Here is an 8,664-nt window from a genome sequence, read left to right on the forward strand (position 1 = left end):
CAGGGAGCCTAATGGGGGGCTCGATCCCAGGACCCCGGAATCACGACCAGAGCCAAAGGCAGACGCTCAACTGACTGAGCCACCCAGGTGCCCCAGGACTTCAGTCTTTTTACTGCTGAACAACATTCCATGGCATTGATAGGCCATGTTTCATTTATCCATTTATTAGTTGATCGACATTTGGGTTGTTTCCGGGTTTGGGCTATTATGAATAGTGCCCCTAAGAATATTCGTGTACCTAAGAATAATTTTAAACTTAAGTAGTTCTTGCTTTTTGGCATGGATGCAAAGCATCCATTGCATCCATTGAAAGTGGGTACAAAGCAAACTTTGCTTGTCAAAGATTGCCAACCATAAATTGTGTTTTCCCAGGGAAACGTCTCACAGCCTGATTTGGAAACATAAAGCCTCTCCTAAAACCATTTGGTCCTTTAACAGATTCAAACACACACTACTGCATGCCTACTAAATGTACCATGCTGTTTGTGGTGGATTAATAATTTCGAAATATTAAACAATATTTTTCTGTGTTTTTCTTTGAACCCCCTTCTCTCTCCAGTCAGCCATTCCCTGTCTCGGGCAATGGATAACTGAGGAGGAGAGGGGAGGGGAGGAGAAAGGGAGGGGAGGGGAAGGGGAGAAGGGGGGAAGGGAAGGGGAGGGTAACGGGAGAGCAGAACAAAGTAATTGGCTTTTGGCCTTTGAATCTCAAAAGCCTGGTAATAAATTTGGGAACTTAAGTGATGAGTCAGATCAAAGCTTCCTGTCCCTCTGCCCCCTAACTAGATTAAGTTCTTCCAGAATTGAAGAAAAAGGAGTGTAGGAGGAAAAATGAGCCCAGGAGGGGAATATGAAAGAACTCTATGAAGGTCTGTGAGATCAGAGAGCACAGTAAAGGCACGCCTCTCTTTTCAGGTGGAGCCCATGAGAAGTTCCAAGAGCTCAGAGTAGAAATGGTCGCCTGGTGTGCCTGGGGAGGGAGCCTAGACAGCTTCGTAGTCTTCCTTTGGCTCCGCTTCACCTTCTGAGAAGGCAGAAGAGTGACCTGCTGCTGCCAAGATGGCTCTGAGGCAAGCACAGGGTTTTAGCTCCACTGAGTGTCTCAAGACTGAGGGAAGCACAGATTTTCTGTACATTCAGCACAGACACAAGGGGTGTCCTTCAGACCTGACTCGGAGCAAGGGATGATGCAGCACAGACCTATGTGGACCAGGGACTAGGTCTGGCCCAGATTGGGAGACCTTATACCAGCATGGCTAAATACCAACCAAAGACCAGACACCGCCCCATCTCAACCCCATGTCCCCAGTGTCTTGGCATACATTAAGACCACAGACTTAAAAAAAAAAAACACCACAGATTTAGACTCAACACTGGGGAAAAGAGAGGCAACTATAACTGACCAACACTAATTGGCCAATTGGTATAGGTAACAGGCAAAATTAAAAAAAAATAGGTAAAACTATAATTTACAAAGATTAAGTTTCTACTACTCAGAAGAATAGGGCTCTTAAGTGACACGTAAGAAAAGTATATTTCTGAGTTAGTGGTCTAAGATTTGTACATGTGGGGTTTTTAAAAGAGTACTACTTCAATGATAACCAGGAACATAGCTCTGACATTGTCAAAGTTCTTCTTATTCCCTGGATCACAAGATTTTATCTCTTTTCTAGAGGTGACCTACCTGTTCTCCTTGGCCCCCAAAACTTTGATACTTTCCTGTCCTTGGATATTACCTCACCTCACCCTCCTCATTATATCAGGCCTTCCTATAATATACATCCCAAACTTGGAACCGTTTAATGCCTATATTCTTTAATGGACTGTAAGCTCCATGAGGGAAGGGATCATATCTGTCTTCCACACCCAGGACTTAACATAATGTTTGATACCTAATCGGCTCTCAATAGATGGTTGAGTAACTTTTTCCTACAGAAACACTCCAGTGCCTAGATGTAGAAAAATTTTTATTGCAGGATTGCTGGTAATAATACTAAATGATTCAAACTAAATGAGCATCAACAGAGAGTCAAGTGATTTAGAGTAATTAGACTACTCTGTAATATGGAATAATGTGCCTAAGCAAAACAATCAGAGAATGAAAATAAATCTTACCATTTATTTCAAAGTCAAGTTAGATACTATTCTTGAAACATATCCTGCCTTAGATAATCAATGCCTTTCTTTGTCTTCCTCTCCATATCACAGATAACTGGTTTGATGCTATCCTTTGAAAGACTCAAGTTCAAAACTCAAAATTCTCTACAGTCTAAGGAGTTCTTACAAGGGCCATGACTTAGAAAGATTGAAAGTAATTATCAGGCTATTCATTGATTATCACAATGATTTTGACCAGGATCATCACTGACGTTTACTGCATGCTCACGATGTCCCAGGCACCATGCCAACATTTCGTAAGTGTTATTCATTTTGAATCTAATCACCTTGTGAAGTATTTTGATACCAACCTTACAGATTAGCATCAGGGATTGTGGCAGAGAAACCATAAAATAAACCTCAATGATTCTATCATTCTATCTCCTGGTGTTCACACCTTTGTGTAATTCCCTCCCCGAAGGGTGGGAGGGATTTGTCACTGCATTCTAACAGAATATGGCAAATGTGATAGGATGTTGCTCCCAGGATTACTTCATATTATGTAAAACAACTCTGTTCTGCCAGACTGGAGTCAGAGACTCTCCTTGAAGGCTGGATGAGGTAAGCAGCCATATTGGAGAAGCTCGTGTGGGAAGGAATTATGGGAAGCCTCTAGAACCTGAGAGCTCACAGCCACTGAAAAGTAGGGGGGCCATCAGTCATACATCCAGCCATATTGCCTCAAGGAAGTGAATTCTGCCAACAACCCGAATGAGCAGATTCTTGGGAAGCAGATTCTCCCCCAGGCAAGCGTTCAAAATCCAGCCTGGCCGACACCTGATGCAGCTTTGTGAGACCCTGAACAGAGGATCCAGCTAACTGGATTATCGATGAGATAATCAGTGCATGCTGTTTTAAGTCACCAAGCTTGTGGTGATTTGTTATGCAGCAATAGAAAACAAACACAGGGAGGTTAAGCGTTTAATCCTAGATTCCCCCAGAAGTTATGGGACTGGCTGTCTAACCCAGACCTATTGACTCCCAAGTCCATGCTTATGGGCGCCATACCCTCACCTACTGTCCCCAAGTGCTGCTTTCAAGACTGCGTGAGATCCCAACCTGCGCTCCAAAACGTGACTTAGCTGAGTTCCTCCAGTCACTCAAACCACAGGATCATCCGGGGCCCAGATCCCCCAGGAGATCCATTTTTTCTCCTATGCCAAGGCTGCCTGATGCAGCAGCAATCATATGGGGCCACTTCGGGCCCTATTTGAGAAGTGTCAGAGCTCAGTGGCCCTGGAAGGACTTCCGCAACACGTGGGCTCCCATGCACATTCACTGCCCTCACAGTGCAGCTGGCTGTGTGGACGCTTAGTTAGTTACTCAGTGAACTGGATGGCGCCAGGCAAATTGCAGCACTTTGCTTTCAATGATTTGCTGTTCAGTGGCATCAGTATAATACCTACCCGTGTCCTATTAATCAGAACAGACAATCATCTAGTCTTGAGCTCCCAGAATTCCCTGAGAATATCAGTGTATGAGAAATAATTATGACATTAGATATGGTGCTCTGCACTTCTATTACTGTCTGGTGAAGGCATCTGTAAACCACATGAATCAATTTACTACTACACTAAAGGCCAAATGTTATCTAAGAGACGGATGAAAATATCTCTCGTATATCACGGAGAACTAAGACTATAGTAGTTTACCCACCTAACATCACTGTATCAGTAACCAGAACTTACAAATTTCTTCTTTACAGTAAGCTTTCATGAAAATATTTCCTTATATCCTCCTATATCCTCCTATTAAGGTAGATGGAAAAAATCAATACAGGGATTGATTCTTTTGCAGGGATACAAAACAAAAGGGAAATAAATACATGTATTCTATTCCATCATGAGTCGTGTTATAGTTGGAAGCATTTAAAGACGCAAATGTTAAAAATAATGACATTAAATAAGTGCATATTTTATGGTTTGTTTATTTACACATCTGTAAACTTATTTGTCACAGGTCTGCCAAGTTCAGAAATTTACTATGTACCTGGAAGGAATACAAAAGCAATAGAAATGCGATCTCTGTTTCCAGAGCCTTTTGATTATATGTACCTAAAATAACCACACAGGCTAATTCAAGCATGAAGAGCCACTGAAACATGTCTAGCCATTCCTATACAAATATTTCATCAGTACACATGGACACAGAGAAAAGCCTGGAAGGAAGTGCATCACAATGTTAATTGGGTCACCCCAAGATGGTGAGATTATATATAATTTTAAAAATTTATTTGTATTTCTCAAATAAATAGTCCTTAAAAACAAAAAGTCTTTTAATTAGGTCTAACATTGACTAAACAGATTCACCAAATCCACCAAAACAATGATGCACACTCATCCTTCTTTGAGCAAAGAACCAATTAGGGGGAAATAGAGAATATTCACAGCCCCATATTCTTTCTCTTAATTGTCTTCTTAAAACAGTAAAATCAGCAATGGCGCTTAAGTGTTCATTATTGCCCCCTCCGCAGAAGCTCCGGCTTAGTTTTTTATTTTGTTTATGCTTTGACTAAAATTTCAAAGATTTTACAGCAGTGATGCTCTGAAAGATTGGATTGTAACGCAGCCACCTTTGAACCTGAGTGTTGGAGGAAGGGTGTCTGGGACTGAGAGTTGAGGAAACATCTGGCAGCAGAATTCAGCCACCGACTGAGGGCACCCATTGAAGCCCCATTAAATGCTGGGGAGGAAGCGGTTATGTTGAGCATAAATACAAAGTCCTCCGTAAATGCCTTTCTCTGCTGCCCATGTACCAAACAGCAAGAAGGATGTTCTGTGCTCCCTGCAACACTCCCTAGAGAAATGGGAAGGGGTCTTTGACCTTTCTGCCCGCCTGCTCCCCTCCACACCGTCCCAGGCCATGCATGCTCACGCTGCCCGCGTCACCCCCCGCGTCACCACAGGGCCAGCCTCTGGGCAGCAGGGTTGGCTGACGCCCCAGAGGGCTTTTTCACTGTGGGTGTAGATGGAGTAAGGAAGGTTCTTTATGTTGACTTTCGGCAGGCTGGGCTCTCCATTCTTCAGATGACATACCGTAGCAGGTGGTGAAGCCCCCAGAGGGAGGAGTTTACCACGCCCGGTCCCAGAGCTACACGCTCCATAGGGCAGGGATCATGTCTGCCTCATTCCAACTGGAGACCTGGCAGCTCAAACAGGACCTCGCACGCCACGGGGCCTCCACAGGTAGCGAGGAAGTGATGCACGGAAGAGGTGAAGGAAGGCAAACTTTCCTTTGGCACTTTGGAAACCTCTCACCTGGATAAGAGTCACCTCCTAACTGATCTTGTCCTTTCTACTTTTGCCCCTCTACAGTCCATTCTCCACACAAGAGCCAGAATGATCTTTTTAAAAACAAATAAGGTTCTAAAATTAGATCATGGTGATGGCTGCATAACTCTGTAAATATACTAAAAATCACTGAATCGCGTACTTTAGATGCATGAATTTTAGGTTGTGTACATTTGATCTCAATAAGGTGATTAAAAAATTATCATTTCCCTACTTAAAACCCTCCACTGGTTCCCCCTGTTTCACTTAGAATTCACCAGGTTACTTATGGTGACCTGCAAAATCCTATCCCATGGGCTCTGGCTACCTCTCCTACTACCTCTCCTACCCTCTTCTCCCACTAGCCATCACTTACCTCTCACTAGTCTCTGAACCTGCCTACCTTGCTCCTGCCTTAAGGCCTTGCCCATGCTCCTGGCTCTACCCACACTACTCTTCTCCATAATATTCTGAGTGATGCCTCTTTGCATTCTGGTCTTCCCACTCTGGCCCATGCTATTGCCAATCACCAACCTCCAACTCTACTTTCTATCATATTGTTTTTATAGCACTTCTCACTCTCTGAAAATTACCATATGATATTGTTCCCTTTACTCAAAGACAAATTCTGTGAGGGAAGAGAATCTTTTTGTGATTACCTCTGAAGAACAGCACCGACACGCAGTAGGTATTAACAAATGTCCATTAAATGTGGACTGCCCGGTTCCTGCACAGTTTATGCTGCCAAGCCTGTCCAGAAAAAACTAGTATCTACCTTAGTACAGCTTTACAAGAAAAATAATGTTTAAAAAAATTCTTATTGCTTTGGAATGATTGTTTTTTATATGCATAGCAAAATTAGTTAGCTTCTGTCTGCAAACAGCTGTTCCCAAAATTTTCCACTATCACAAAGAAGTGTGAAGTGTGTGATTTTATATATATATATACATATATGTGTGTATATACAAAATATATAAAATTGTACACTTCACACATATATACATATATGTGTGTGTATATATATACACACACACATATACGTGTGTATATATACACATATACGTGTGTGTGTGTGTATATATATATATAGTGTTAATATTCCACTATACAAGCTGTAATTACCATGCCCCTAACGTTTCAAACATACCTATTTTGGGGGGGTTAGGAGCAGGGCTGGCAGATCTTCTAGTCCAGATAATTACTAAAAGCATCTGAATACTTAGAAAAACATGTAGACTGTAAGAAGTTGTCCTCATTCTACTTTCCTTGTTTGGAACTCTCAGAAAGCCATGGTGATATTTGTAAAATACACATATTTACAAAAACATATATTTACAAAAAGTTTTCCTTTTACTACTACACTCTTGGTAATTATTACTTCAGGAATGATGTAACTCAATCACAGTCACATCCTCTGAACCACTTCTAATAACATCTAAGATTCACATAAGCTCCATCTCCTTCAAAGTACTTCCCCATGAATTCTCATTTGACCTTTGCAACAGCCTATGGCAAAGAAAAGTGTTATTACTAGTACTTTTTTTGAGGAAACAAAAGTTCAAAGAATTAGAGAGACTTGTGCAAGATCCCACTCACTGTTAGGAGGGATTCTAGCCAAGGGTTTTTTGACAAATCACTTGCCTTTTCTTCTTAAGGCCTCATCTGGGAAACTACAGCTGTTGCTACATATTATGTAATAAGTATTAGCAATCAAAAGTGCTCCAGGGAATTAAGATTTGGTAATAGGATTAAGAGGGATTTATGGGGCGCCTGGGTGGCTCAGTGAGTTAAAGCCTTTGCCTTCAGCTCAGATCATGATCCCAGGGTCCTGGGATCGAGCCCCATATCGGGCTCTTCGCTCAGTGGGGAGACTGCTTCCTCCTCTCTCTCTGCCAGCCTCTCTGCCTACTTGTGATCTTTGTCTGTCAAATAAATAAAGTTAAAAAAAAAAAAGAGGGATTTATATTCAATTAAAACTGTTTACTTCATTTTAATAATCTGTATTTTCCTAAAAAGTCCTCAGCTTGGCCTTTACTCTCACAAATTACACATATACAATGTAACTCTGTTGTAGCCATACTAACTTATACTGACTTATGGAAATAGCACTATGTTTAAGCAATCCGTTTTTGTTATTTTTAATGACTGTGTTCCCACTGTTTACAAATGGTTTTATAAACAACAGGTTGAACTTTTAAAGGAAATAAGGTTTTAATAAGTAACACTTTATATCAGAAAGTTATCTTTGTATCAGCACTTGAGAAGTGCTTGCTTACTTCCAAAGAGTTTTAAAAAATCATTAGTGTCAGAGATTTTCTAAGTTTTACATTCTACATGGAAACTCATGGATATTAAGTAATTGACAGTCTTTTTTTTAAACCCACAGGATGTTTGACATTTCTTTTCTAGTTCTTATCATGCATTAATTTCTCATAAGTCTTTGATAAATCTGTCAAACTAATCTTCAAGGATTTCTCCTTAAGCTCTATACACTTAGCATTCCCATCAAGACCGACACAGCTTCTCCAAAGCAATTCCAAAAACTAGTATATCCCTACATAAATTTCCAAGTGTTTATCCTCTAGAGATAACTCTCGGGCTGTTATTCCAGTTAATAAGAGTAAATTCTGATGTAAAAAATACTTCAGGGGAAACTGCAACAATTTCCTCCTTGAGAGTTCTGTTGATTACTTGGAATGAGAAAATCCCTCAACCAATTTAGTCACTATTTGCGTGTTTTATTACTATTCTTGGCAACCAACTGTCATTTTAAAACCAAGCAATAACCTAAGTAATTTCCGTTTTCCTTTTTGCATATCCTTCTTTCCCAGTCCCCCTCTCTCTACACAGCTCCACCTCCTCCACAAAACTGTGAGTCATTTCACTTTTTGTGAATTAAGAACATTTCAGTTGCTCACTGTAATGATCCGTGTATCTATTCTTTGCCTTTAAAACGGAGTAACCCCTATGGGTATCATTAGTCCAAATAACTGATTTTCATAAAGGACTTGAGGAGCTACTAGATCTCAAAGTGCCCTCTGAATCAAAGTTTTAATGGTGTTCTGCAATTTTTAGATTAAATATACTTTACTAAGAGCCAACTGCTTAAAAGTTTGGAACGTAATATATCGTAGAACTAACTTGCTGTTTCATCAGCCTATGAATCTGAATTAAGTCATCTCCTGGTTCTGTGGTATGAGCCACATACACAGCGATAGACTGATTGATCTGCTCAGTA

The sequence above is a fragment of the Neovison vison genome, chromosome 1, assembly GCF_020171115.1.
Source record: "Neovison vison isolate M4711 chromosome 1, ASM_NN_V1, whole genome shotgun sequence".
Taxonomy (NCBI): Eukaryota; Metazoa; Chordata; class Mammalia; order Carnivora; family Mustelidae; genus Neogale; species Neogale vison.